The 13450-nt window shown below is 45.4% G+C and overlaps 1 protein-coding gene across 5 annotated transcripts in view; it reads right to left on the bottom strand.

The window, feature by feature from the left end:
• Positions 1 to 13450, bottom strand: part of LIMK1 (LIM domain kinase 1) — a 132840-nt gene that overhangs the window by 106185 nt on the left and 13205 nt on the right. The window lies entirely within an intron of this gene.

Genomic DNA, 13450 nt, shown 5'->3' with positions numbered 1-13450 from the left:
GGTCTCTTAAAATTCCATATCTCCATATGGTATCACAGGCTTTTTCTAAATCGAAGAGAACTGCAAGACAGTGTTGTTTGAGTAAAAATGCATATCGAGTTTCATGTTCTAGACAGACAAGATGGTCAGTAGTTCAACAACCCTTTTTATATTCACACTGGTGGGGGTCTACATCCCCCTCAGGCGCGAATAAAATCTTTGCATTAAAGAAAATATATGAGCATCATTTTGTGCTCTTCACGCTTCAAATAACGAGTCTTGAAGATACAACAAAAATTTTATTCTTTCATTGTATATTGCGCTGTCCCCGTTCGGGGACAGGGCGCCTCAATACAGAAAAAATAAAGTACAGCAATAACAGAACGTGCGGTAGTGTTCTTAGCAAGATATTTGGAACAGAATGCCAATAATGGATTATGATTTGATTGGTAAATTAAAGCAAAGCCTACTTGGCGAGAAAAAGGTAAAAACGATTGTTGTGTGCCGACACGCACAAAAACACGTGGCATTTTCGACAGCGAATCCGGCACTTCGCTTTGCATCCCTCACGGCGACAGCGTTGCGAGTTCGGTGTGCTGACATACTCCGGCCAGTGATTGTAGCCATCATACCTGATCGTTACAGTCGGTAGCAAATGCGGTCTTGCCTTCTTCGCAACAGGCTCAGGGTATTCACTGCTTGGCCGACCATGCTTTTTTGGAGGAGCTCTGCTGCATGCGATTAGGCTGTTAGCAGTGTCTGTTTGGAAGGCCATCATGTCCAAACTACTTTTCTGTGCAAGGTTCTCGGCACTTGCGTCTCTCAGGTATTCTATCCAGCTGTTGCACAATGAAAAAGACACAAAGTGAGACATGACCCTCACTGGCCACTTTCTGGTTCTTGCCGTAAGGGGGTACAGCGACATTAGGAAGTCGAGTTTATCGACCCCTCCCATGTACAAGTTGTACTTTAATATCACTTCTGGGCTGTCAATTTCAATATGCTGCTTTGTTGCCTTGCTCCATCGTTTCACTTTTTCAACATTACCACTTCCAATTTGTGTGGATGCCATGTTTACGACTCCGTTATCTTGCCATCTCACAATAGCAATGTCTCCTTTCGTGGAAACCTTCTCATCCATGCTTCCCCGACCTTCTTTCTTCAGTTCTTTCTCGCTTTTTAAGCAACACTTCAGCAGGCGGTTGGGTCGTATCGTACCGCTGGCAAGAATGCCCATTTCCTTCCGCTGCAGGATGAGTGGCACTGTGGTGAAATAGTTGTCCATGAAGCACTTCAGGTTCTTTTCTTTAGGCATTGCCTCGACAAGACACATGACGACTGACCCGCCAAGTCCGAGATGTGCATGTTGCGCACTGACTCCTGTTCCCTTACCCTGGTACAGCTCAAGGTCATGAGCTAAGCCATTGGCGCTGCAGCGGAGGAACACCTTCACCCCTTCTGGATTTGGCTTTCCCTTCACAAGCTGTTTTGCAGGGACACGGCCTGTGAAAGGAATCATTTGCTCATCTATACTATTGTGCTCCAAGGGTTCCAGCTGCAAGCATCGTGACCTGACGGCTTCTATGACAGGGCGCACTTTCCAGAACTTGTCCTGGCTGGCTGGATCACGAGGAGCGTTTGAGTCCGTAATGTGCAGTGCGGCTCTAATTATAAAAAATCGCTTTGCTGTCATAGATTCCGCTATTGCTGGAATTCTCGTCGAGGCTTGCCAATACATGCGAATTCTCTGGAATTTTAGAATTCCCATCAGCATGAGAATTCCACAAAAAACTCTGATTTCTTCTGCAGAAGTTCCTAGCACATTTCCATCTGTCTGGAGCACGTACATGTTAGTGAATGTTGCTAGATCACTAAAAAGCGTGGGTGAAAAATACCGAGTGAAGTATGCCATGGGCTCTTCAGGTACTGATCCACCTTGAGGCTTGTAGGTGCAATCGGTGTTCTTAGGCTGAAAAGCTTGGGCCACCCAATTCAACGCATTCATCTTCTTCGATGCATCTGGCACTTGCTTGTCCTGCGTGCAAGGTGCTCCAGGCGATGCTCCTGCACGTTGCACAGTGCTATCTGTAGCAGAAGTCTGAAAAGAAGCACAAAATTATTTCTAAACCTGGGATCACAAAACATGCACCATTACTGTATGCCGTGTCTCTTGCTCGCTGTGCTCGTCATCAGAGAGATCATTGTCAGAAATATCGCCGTTTTGAATTCTTCGAAATATTTTTTCAGCTGTGTCGTCATCCAGCTTCTTTCTTTCCAAACCATGCTTGGAAATACCTGGAAAAATGAGCAGTTTTCTTCATGTCAATGAGGGAGCGACGCCGCGCACTGAGAAAAGGAGCGTGTTCGCAAAGGCAGGTTTGAGGCGCCATGTCCTCGGGGGAGGACGCCAATATTCGGAAGCACATGCAAGGCTGAATATGTTGATGATAAGTATGACAACAGTTATATCGCATTCCTGGGACCTTATAATAAATAAATGTCAATGCGTCACTCAGCGTACGCTCTTAACAGTGAAAAATAAAAGAAAACAAGAAGCACTTACGGTTCGCTTCGTAGAAGACAGTCGCATCCATTTTTCCCGCGCTTCTCCGGCAGCATTTTGTTCACTTGGCGTGGGATGGTGCCACTTGTCCAATAAAGTGACTCGGGGGGCGTGTTCCGGCGCATTCACAACAACGTTTTTCTTTGCACTTTTACGCGACTGGGCGCGCGAAGTTCACGTCCCCGCGTGGGGACACGGCGCCCGAAGGGGATAATGTTTCTTGATTCTAAAATAAATGAGAGTCTTATATTGATAATGCTTTCATATGATCTTGCCAAACAGCTTGTGAGGGCAATGGGTCTGTACCTGCTTGCAGATGTTGAGGATTTACCGGCTTTTAGAAACGGAACTACTGTTGCCTTTTTCCACTCTTCCGGCATTATACCAGCTTCCCAGATTATGTTGAAAATTTTAAGGAGTGCCTACAGATGCTTGAGATAGATGAGCCAGCATGGTGTAGTGAATACAGTTGTGACCTGGCGCTGTTTCTTTTTCTGCAGAAAGGAGTCTGTTTATTTCTTGTTGTGTGAGGGGGGAATTGTACGGTTCATTTGACGCGCCAGTATTGGGCAGCGTCTGTTTTTCAGCAGATTGTTTGTACTGTAAAAATTCCTTTGTATAATTCACTGAATACATCACAAAAATGTTCGCCAAGTATAGCTGCCTGTTCTTGTATTGTTGTTTGTGTGCTGGACTTGTAAGTAACGGTATTGTACAAGATGAGTAATCTCACTGAAACTTTCCAACTTGTTCCCACATTCGTTTAGATGTGACTGAACTGTTTATTGAAGATACGTATTTCTTCCACGATGATTTTTCTGCCTGCCTTCTGATAAATCGTGCTTTGGCTTTGGCCTGTTTAAAGCATAAGAGGTTGGTATAGGTGGGGTGTCTTCGTAACATGCCGCACGCCCTATTTTGAAGCGTTTTTTGATTCTGTGCACTCAGGAGTCAGGCAGGGGTAAATTTTTTTGCGCACAAGGCCATATGTTTGAGGTATTGCCTTTTCTGCCGCTGAAATTAAAACCGCAGTGAGCTTTTCCTTAATTTCATTTAGGCTGAGTTCAATTGAAAAGACTTCCTCGAGTTTGCATGCTTCACGAAAAGCGGCCAGTCGGCAAGATGTATTTTCCAGCGACATGGCTTAGAGTTTAAGGTAGATAATGTGGATGATAGCTTGATAAATGCCGGCAAATGATCACTTCCATATGAAGTGTCGAGGACTTCCCACTTAAAATCACTAAAGACAGACGAGGAGCAGAAGGCTAAATCAAGACAGCTAAATTTGCTTGAGCTTGGTGAAAAATATGTTGATGAACCCGAGTTTAAAAGACATATGCTGGGAGACAAAATAAAATATTCGATTACTTGCCCTCTTTAGTCAGTTCTATTGCTGCCCCAGAGGGTACAATGGGCATTAAAATCTCCTAGTAAAACGAAAGGCTCCGGCAACTGGTATATTAGATTTTCCAGTTGTCTAGTAGTAAAATGAGTATGGGGTGGGACGTAAAGTGCACAGATGGTGATAGGTTTATGCGATAGAACGGTGACAGCGATAGCCTCGAAAGAAGTATTGAACAGAACATTTAGTGTAGGGGTGCCGCCCTGAACGACTATGGCGACTCCTCCTGAGAAACGGCTAGAGTGTTCGTGGTCCCTTCAGACAACGGGAAAACCTTTAAGGATTTGACTGTTCTTGGGCCCTAGGTTTGCTTCTTGAAGGCAGAATTCCACTGGCGAGAACTTATTAGATCTTTTATGTCACCTAAATTAGGTATCAGACCTCTACAGTTCCAATGGATGACGAAAGCCATTGTCAAGAAGTTAGAACTGTTTATTTATATGTGTGTTTTAGAAGGTTATAGGTGACATGTAATGATAGGATAGCTAGTCTAAACGAGGGCAGTAACCGTTACCTGGCCCTTTGTTGGCGCAGTTACGAGATGTTTGTCTTTTTTAGTGTGCTCCAGGGAGCGCTGGTCCTTTAGCGTCGATGACACAGTGGTTTTTGGGTCAACATCCATAGCTTTCTCCGAGGGGCTGGAGGATCAAACACTAGGCCGTGAGACGCTTGTCTCGGGCCTCAAAGTTTGATAAAGTCTTGGGCCCTGAGACACAGCAGTCTGGGGGTCCGCCTTAATGATGATGGAGCAGCACTGGCCGCTGCCACAAAGGGAGCAGATGGAGTTACTATGGGGCCACTGGCTGTGACCCCTATAGACCCCTGGAACCGACGTAGTGCTGAGCCCTGCTGCGCCACACAGGCATGGCTCGTTTGAGGTAGGTGAGATAGTTTCTTCCTTGCTTCATAGAAAGAAATTTTCTCTTTCACCATGAGCGCAATTATTTCTTTCTCTTTCCTCCAGAGGGGACAAGATCGTGAATAAGCAGCATGATCTCCTTTGCAGTTTGCACAATGTGGAGGAGCATCCCAGTTGTCTGAAGGGTGATCATTGGCACTACATTTTGCGCATGTTTCTTTACCTCTACATGAGTGAACTGGGAAGAATGCCGGTTCCAAAAGTAAGTATCACATGTTTGGTTGGGATTTGTTCGTCGTTTCTCCTGATTGTTATTCTGCACACTTTGATTACGTTTTGCTTTTGCAAACCCTCGAGCAGTTCTTCGTCGCTTAAGTTTGAAGCGGTATGAGCCTTGGAATAGAAGATGAAGAAGCGCAGGAGTCTGGGTTCAGGAGAAGAGAAGAAGGAAGTGAGAATAAAATGGTAGACAAGATGGACGCCAGTTCCATAGCAATACTTTCCGTCTATTGTATCCTTTAACTAGGAACGCTACATTATTTTGGCGCAGTCGACAGCGGACTCCAACATGTAGGTATCATTTTTCCTTGAGGAGACCTCCGCAGAGAAGATCATCTTTTCGAGATACCAAGCTGAAGATGAACCAGCGGTGGAACTACCTCGCGAACTCAACTCGGCAGAACTCGTGAACCTGGTTTTAGAGAAGGCTTCCATGGACACTGATGAACTACGTCGGAAGGGTGCTGTGAAAGTGAACTTGCGTCTGGCGATCTTCGACGAATTAGTTCTTCAACCGATGCGTCGAAAGGACTCTGGATCACAGTCATCGACGGAAGAGGTGAGCCTCGTTTTCAAAGCTCTTCGGCTACAACAAGAACAGATTTCACAACAGAACCAGCTGGTGGCATCGCTTATAAGCTCTTTAAACGCTGAGAAGCCGGTAACTAAATTTGTAGAACCCGATGCATTCGACGGCATGTCTTCTAGTCCAGAAGGTTGGCTTGAATTCTATGAATATGCCGCTGGGAAGAACCACTGGCACTGTAATAAGGACAAGATTACTAACATGCATAGTTACTTAAGCGGTGTTGCATGGAAGTGGTATGATTTGCACATTATTGAAGAGGCTGGCAACTCTTGGAATCAGTGGAAAGAAAAATTTTTGACGACATTCCGAAGCAACCCAGTGCAAAGGTGGGATGCCGCGCTTAATTTCAAATTCAAGCAAGGCTCCCTCGTCGAATATTTCTTTGACAAATGCCGCCTTTTAAAGCTGGCCGAACCTATGCTTCCTCCTTCTGCCGTAGTAGCACTAATAATGCACGAACTGCACGTGCAAGTCCTGAAGCAAGTGCAAATACGGTCACCTAAAACTATGGACGGGCTCCTGGAGTGCCTTCACGACATACCATTTACTTCAGAAGAAAATATAAGCGCTCGCTCAAGCAGTCACTTCACACGGTCCGGCGCGGATTGGTGAAGCCGTAATCAGCGAGAACCGCGCCGCCTTGCAGGCGGCACAGAGAACTTGGGTTGGCGCGCTCCCAGAGGTCGGGTGAATAACGTCGACAGCGACCCTGTCCCCCTACTTTCGAACGCTGAAGAGGCTCCGCCGACAAAAAACTGATAAACAAGGGTGATCAGTCCGACCCGATGACCACAACTGAGACTGTTTATTTAACTTGCTCTAGCCTACTTCACATCCCTGTCAAAGTGGGAAACAGACATATGATGGCTTTGGTTGACAGCGGTGCTTCTGTGTCACCTTACAACATGTCAAGAGAGCGCAAGATATGGTTGAAGGAATTGCAGGAGATGCTAGACGCCAATATAATCCGGCCTTCGGTGTGACCCTTCGCCTCTCCCATAACTATTGCGCCGAAAGAAGATGGAACTTTCAGACTGTGCACAGATTACAGGGTTCTCAACCGACAGACAGAACTTATACCATTTCCCATGCCGAAGATAGACACGATTATAGATGAGACAGGTGGTTGCCGATGTTTTTCACGTATTGACTTGTGCAAAGGTTTCTGGCAGATCCCGCTAACCGATCACGAGTGGCAAGGTATTATCATGGCGTCCGTAGGCTGCTTATATTTCACTTTGTTGACTTGTTAACTAGGAAATCTTCAGAGATCACGCCCCTGCTTGTATTTAGTGATCGGTGTGGTGAGATCGTTACTTTGATGTCACCAATGCTGGTGAGATTGCAGATCATTTCCAAATGTTCTTTCTTTTCAAGTTCCAGGAGAACGTCTCCACTTGTCATTTTAGAGGCTTTGTAGGCTTCTCCAATTTATTCTTTGAGGCATTTTGCCACCACGAAAAAGGCGAGTTGTCGCATTGGGGCGGTTCCTTCGTTGTGCATGACATGATAATGTATGAATGTGCCTGGATTTACTCTGAATGTGAAATCGAAAGGTACTTCGGTGCGACCTTGTTTCAGAGGCCAATCTGGAAGGCGGGGGAAAGCTTCTGCCATAACATGGTTTCAAATTTCGGCAGCGGTGGTAGCCACCCACCACCGAGCCCAACAAGGGGACGCTGCCAATTCCGAAAAACCTGCAGGCACCAGCTATACACCGCCACTATAACCTAATGTATATACCCAAGACTGAATATATACCCTTGCCGCCAAAAAATTCGGAAGTAAGATGTGAAAAGGAGACAGGAAAGATGAAAAGCCTAGAGATAGACAGAAAGACGAAGATTGAAGAGGACGACAGGAAAAGGCAACTGCCAATTTCCTCCAGGTGGGTCAGTCTGGAGGTGTCGTCTATGTGAAGCAGAGGCCAAAGAGGTGTGTTGCCTCCGCCGGGGGGCCTTATAGGTCCAAACACCCAGCATCGACTCAACCTCCAGGATCCCCCTTTCCCCAGACACGGCTAAGCCCTGCACAGCTACATGCCAGAGGGTTCAATCCTCATGTGCTCGGGTACTCCGAACCTCCGTACAGGTAAACCAAGTCCGGAGGACTGATCTTCATGCGTAGACAAAAGGAGAGCGTCCGTGCTTTGCAAACGATTGCAGCAATGAGGGATACAGTGGCACAGGGATCACGAAGAACATTTAGAAAAGGGCCCGTTGAACTAGAAATGATCTTAATGAGAGCAGCATTCCGGGCAAGTTGGTAATCCATTATTCAAGTATTATAGCGCAACAAAAAAGAGACACAGACATAAGAGAAGAAGAACACACACCAAGCACGCAATGCATACAAGTACCCGCAATGCATACAATTAGCTATGAGAGGCCCTGCACCGCTCTGAAGTTGTACCGAAAGGTACTGCCCGTAGAGTCGCGCCTGCTGGTTCCACTCGGACTGCAGGATCAAGCAAACTCTGGTGGAGTGTCCCGCTGAAGGAAGAAAGCCTCCAAACAGGGAAACCAAGTCCTGAGGAGTGATCTTCATGCGTAAACAAAAGTAGAGCGTCCGTGCTTTGCAAATGATTGTGGCAATGAGGGATACAGTGGCACAGGGATCACGAAGAACATTTAGAAAAGGGCCCATTTAACTATAGATGAACTTAATGAGAGCAGCATTCTGGGCAAGTTGGTAACTATTACTCAATCGTTTGCAAAGCATGGACGCTCTCCTTTTGTCTACGCATGAAGATCACTCCTCCGGACTTGCTTTCCCTGTTCGGAGGCTTTCTTCCTTTAGCGGGACACTCCACCAGAGTTTGCAGGATCCTGCAGTCTGAGTGGAACCACCAGGCGCGACTTTACAGGCAGTACCTTTCGGTAAAACTTCAGAGCGGTACAGGGCATCTCACAGCCAATTGTCTGCATCACGAGTACTTTCGGCTGGTTTACGCTTGGTGTGTGCTCTCTTCTTGTCTTACGTCCGTGTCTTTTCTTTTTTTTTGCGCAATACTTGAGTAATGTATTACCAACTTGCCCGGAATGCTGCTTTCATGAAATGATTATTCTGTCTTTTTGAGATTGCAGACATATACATGTTTCATTTATTTAACTCAAAATTAGCGATTATGTACTACTCAGAACGCTCTCGCGACCCTGAAATCAGCCAATAGCATTGGAATGTCCCACTGCTTTCAACGATGCTGCATGACAACATTACGGAAGCGAGATCAAATGATTTTTTGACCGTTTATGACACAAGGTTGTGAACTCCCTGCTACATGCAGTGCAGTAATATCTGGCTCATGTTCAGAGCAGCCTCTACAACAGATCAGCAACGTTTTCTTACTATGTTCAAAAAGTGTTTCAGGGGACCTTTAACCATGAATATGTTTCAAGCCTGTGCATATTACCATTGTTTTACTGCATGAATCGAACGCAAATGAAGGAAGTGAAGGCAGCACTGGTTCTGAACTGCAGTGCGCACCACTCTGTGCTAAACCTTTAGTGCACAAAGGATCCTTCTGCCCTCTGAATACAACAGTAGGTGTGTAGACCATGGACATAGCCATTACTGCAAATGGTTCACTGAGAAATGGTGCACTGAGACCTGAGCAGACTTTTATGCTCGATAACTAGCATATGAAATTTTCATCCGTACCAGGTTAGAATACGCGTCTGCAATTTGGAATCCACATCAAAAGTACTTGACTGACACTTTAGAAGCTACTCAAAATCTTGCCTCCCGCTTTATCTTATCGAATTATGACAACACTATCAGCGTTACTAACTTAAAGTTATCCATTGGTCTACCCCTTTTAGCATTAAGACGCATAATTTCGCAACTCTGCCTATTCCATAAATTGTACTATAACTTTCCTGACCTTCGTTCCTCACTTTTATTTCCACCCATTCGCTCATCACATCGTCTATTCAATTCTTTATGTATCCAACGCCTTCATGGTTCTACAAACGCTTTTAACAAATCCTTCCTTCCCTCTGCAATAGAACAATGGAACTCGCTCCCGGAATCCATTGTTGTAGAGCGAAACCCTTCGAAATTTCGAGAGTTACTAACCACCCATATTTGCAGCTAATCATGCAAAAACCTGTTCTTCTAGTGTCTTTTCAGTTGTTGCCTTTGTCTTTTTGCTTTCTGCATGACTATTCATTCGATGTTTGTATTATTGTTTTGCCTCCCCCTTATGTAATACCCCAAATGGGGCCCTTAAGGGAATAATAAATGATGATGATGATGATGGACATGGACACAAAGAAAATTTTGCAACAATCCTACCTGAAGATTATGTTGCTAATGGCAGTCCAATTTATTGTTGGAGCATGGTCAGAAGTTCACCGTTCCCCAATGAAGGAGTGCTTCAAAAAAGCAGGCTTCATTCAGGATGCTACAAGTGACGAGGAGGCTGACAAAGCAATGGCAGTACTTTGGTTCTCAGTAGCACTGTGCAAATAGCAAAAATTCTGGATGCGAAGTGAATTCGAATATTAAAGTTTGAGTGCAAATCAAATTGAATATTTTTCAAATATTTTTCTAATAATTCCAAGTTAAAGGGACACTAAAGGTTACAATGAAGTCAAGTTAAAGTGATAAAGCAATACTCTAAAATATCTACGGTGTCAATATAATCGCGAACAGAGCTTTAGTAACCGAGAAATTGAGGTAAATGCATGACACGATTTGAGACTCCCCAGCGACATTCCGGTACTAGCCAAATGACGAAGGCACTCCTCATCATAATTTATGTCACTAGTACTCAACTACTCGTATTTAAAAGATCATTTCATTAGATTATAAGACGGAAGAAAATGCTGCTTGTCTACTTCTGTTCGATTCTAAGAAAAGATAACACTTTGACGTTACCCTTCACTAGCATGAGTGGTCGAAAGGTTTCGTTTTCGCTCGACTCAGCGCGCTCATCTCTGCACCGCGCGCTGTTCGGAGTTTCAGTTGTTTCGTCATCATGTCATGTTGCACTGGTTCTGCTGGCTCGCGAAACTTGCATTTGGAACAAGCAGCGAGAATGCCACGTCCATGTGATTTTGTGGGATGCGCGAATGGTCCGCAGAACTTGGCCAAAGGCAGTTGCAGCGGCGAATCTAACAATACTTATCACTGCGTGCCAACGAGTGAACCTCTTCGTTCGAAGTGTTTAAGTGCCATACCTCTGCCACAGCACATTGCCAAAGAGCATAGTGGCATAGTGTGCTCGCTGCACTTTTGTCCAGAGGATTACGAGCTCAACGTTGACTAACTGAAGTCGTGTCGAGTGCCTTTCAAGCAATGCTTTCAAAGCGTTGTTCCGTCGGTCTTGCTTGCATTCTTCGAAGTGCAAGAACTGCAGGTCGAAGACAGGGCGGTGAGTGCGGCATTTGGTTTTCACGAAGGAAAAGCTACAAATGTGCGACGACGTATGACATACAGTTTCTGTCGTAGTAGTACGCAACGATGCTGGCAGCGCGAGCCCTCAGCAGCACGTCACAGTCGTCAGTGCTTAAATCACTGAAGTCGAGCCCAGCATCGCGAGCCAATCAATGTGTCGTTGTCAGGGTTGTCCATTGCAACGAGCGTCAAAGTTGGAGTCATAAAATAAAGAAACAGCATATCGTCGCACGCTTTCCCTTCCGCTACCCACCATAGTTCTGCTTTCACGCTGCTGTCGGCTCTGTCTTGGCTCTGTTTCTGGCCGCGCGTTTGCGTTTTGAGCAGAAAAGCCGTAGTGTCATCTGCGGGCGCCGGTTTGCTCACCGACGGCGCAACGTCACTATGAGACTATGATGTCACCACTCCTCGATCGGTGGGCGGGCGATTTGAACTGCGCTAGAGGTACGCGAACGCTTTAGAACGCATTTTCTATTAAAATAAGGCTGTTCTTCGCATGAAACAAGCGTTTCGAGGTTTCTGGGAAGGTATTTCAACAGTCCACATTGACTTAATATTAACCTTTAATGTCCCTTTAAATTATCGGAAAAATGTACTGCAAAACATGGTCAAAAAAACAAATTTATTGCACACCTAGTGGACTCCCACATAGTTGTTCGTAGAAAAAAGTCCAATACAGTTTTCAACAGAATGGATGGCTACAAGTTGAATCACTGGACGTCATGGAGGAAAGTGAACTGCTCAACATGTCCTGGAAGTAGACATGCTCTCCTGCCAGTAACAACTGCACCAGACACTGAGAACAGGTGCTCGCTAGAAACGCTTGTGGCTGGAATGGCCAGGTATTGCCATGCAAGATGAGCCAGCAAAGAGTAACCTTTCGCACCTTGTTTCTGCCACCAGCGACACGGGTGTACCTTTTGGTGCAGAGTCGCATCATGCAAGTACTTTTCTGCTTCTGCTTGTGGTTGTGAATGCTGTTGCTGGCTTAGAAGGGTGCCAAAATTTTTCCACAATGCTGAGGTGGATTGGAATTTTCCTGGGCCGTAAACACATGGGACACCTGTGTGCTCTTTTGTGAATTAGAATTCTTTCACACACCTTCAACTACTAAGTTCTGGAGCAAGCTGCCCATTGTTGTATCATCTTGGTATACCACAAGCTTGAAACGAGAGTCCAAGAACATTGCCAAGCTTGCTGTTACATCAAGTTTATAGTCTTGAAATCTTTTCAGGCACATGGTCAGATAAGCAGAAAATACAGATGTTGCAAACCGTTGAGTCATAGCATTGCTCAGGTGTGCGAGCAAGCAGTAAAGGATCGGTATGACAGTTGACAGTGTTGGGTAGCTATCAGCTCCAACTGTAGTTGTCGCTTCTTCAAGTGGTTTCAAAGCAGCAACATACTCATCAATTTGCCTCCAATCTGTCACTGAAAAGCGTTCAGTCTACTCATCTTCAGAAGCAAGGTCAATGGTTATCAACTCTCGCAGCTCTACAAGCCTCGAAAACATTGTAATTTCACTATTCCGCCTCGTTTTGACATCTTGTACAACTCGAAGAGGCAGCATTAGTTTTTTATGCGCCTTCGGGCTGTGCTTGTAATGTCCAACAATGCCTCTTGCTTTCTTAAAAAGCACAGAAAAGCCTCGAGTCATTTCCTTTGCATCGCTGATAGCCAGCTGCAAGGTGTGTGCAAAACAAGTTCTTTAAAACCAAGGAAGTGCAGTAGTGGCTGTTCTGATGTTGCGTGCATTATCCATCACAACATAAATAGGAAATACGTTCTCTGGATTCAGCAACAAGCTCATCAAAGACCGAAGTGATTCTACTTGCTGTGTGCTTTTCCGAAAAGTGTCTGGTGCTCAGGTTGTACCGGGAAGCTTGAACTGAGTGTCCAGGAAGTGGCATGTCAGGTTGACATATCTTTCATTTGCTCATGATGTCCAAATGCCAGAGGGGAATGCAAGTGATGCCATGCCATCACTGCTTCGTGTAGCTCCAGACGAACCCACTCTAGTGTCATGATACAACTCTGGCACCACCGTACGAGACAGCACCATTTTTGATGGTGACCGATAACCAAGGATTGCCTCATTCAAAAGGTTCGTAAAATGACGATCATATGGCTGCAAGTTGAGTGCTATCATTCTAGCAACCTTCAGGTCCAAAGCCTTTCGTTTTAATTAGGCAACGCCGCTTTTCTTCTCAACACATCGGCAACACTTGGTTGACTGGCATTCACCTTCGAAGCTTGAAATTCAGCATACAAAGTTTTGAGCCATTTGAAATGGTTCACGAGAGTGGTGCTCGTTGCCATTGGTATCTTCAGCGTGTTTCCACAGAGGCGGCAGAGTGCTTCAGATTGAGAAACTTTTCT

This window comes from Dermacentor albipictus, chromosome 2 (assembly GCF_038994185.2).
Source record: "Dermacentor albipictus isolate Rhodes 1998 colony chromosome 2, USDA_Dalb.pri_finalv2, whole genome shotgun sequence".
NCBI lineage: Eukaryota > Metazoa > Arthropoda > Arachnida > Ixodida > Ixodidae > Dermacentor > Dermacentor albipictus.
The sequence above is the reverse complement of the archived record's forward strand: the minus strand, read 5'-3'. Positions and strand labels throughout refer to the sequence as shown.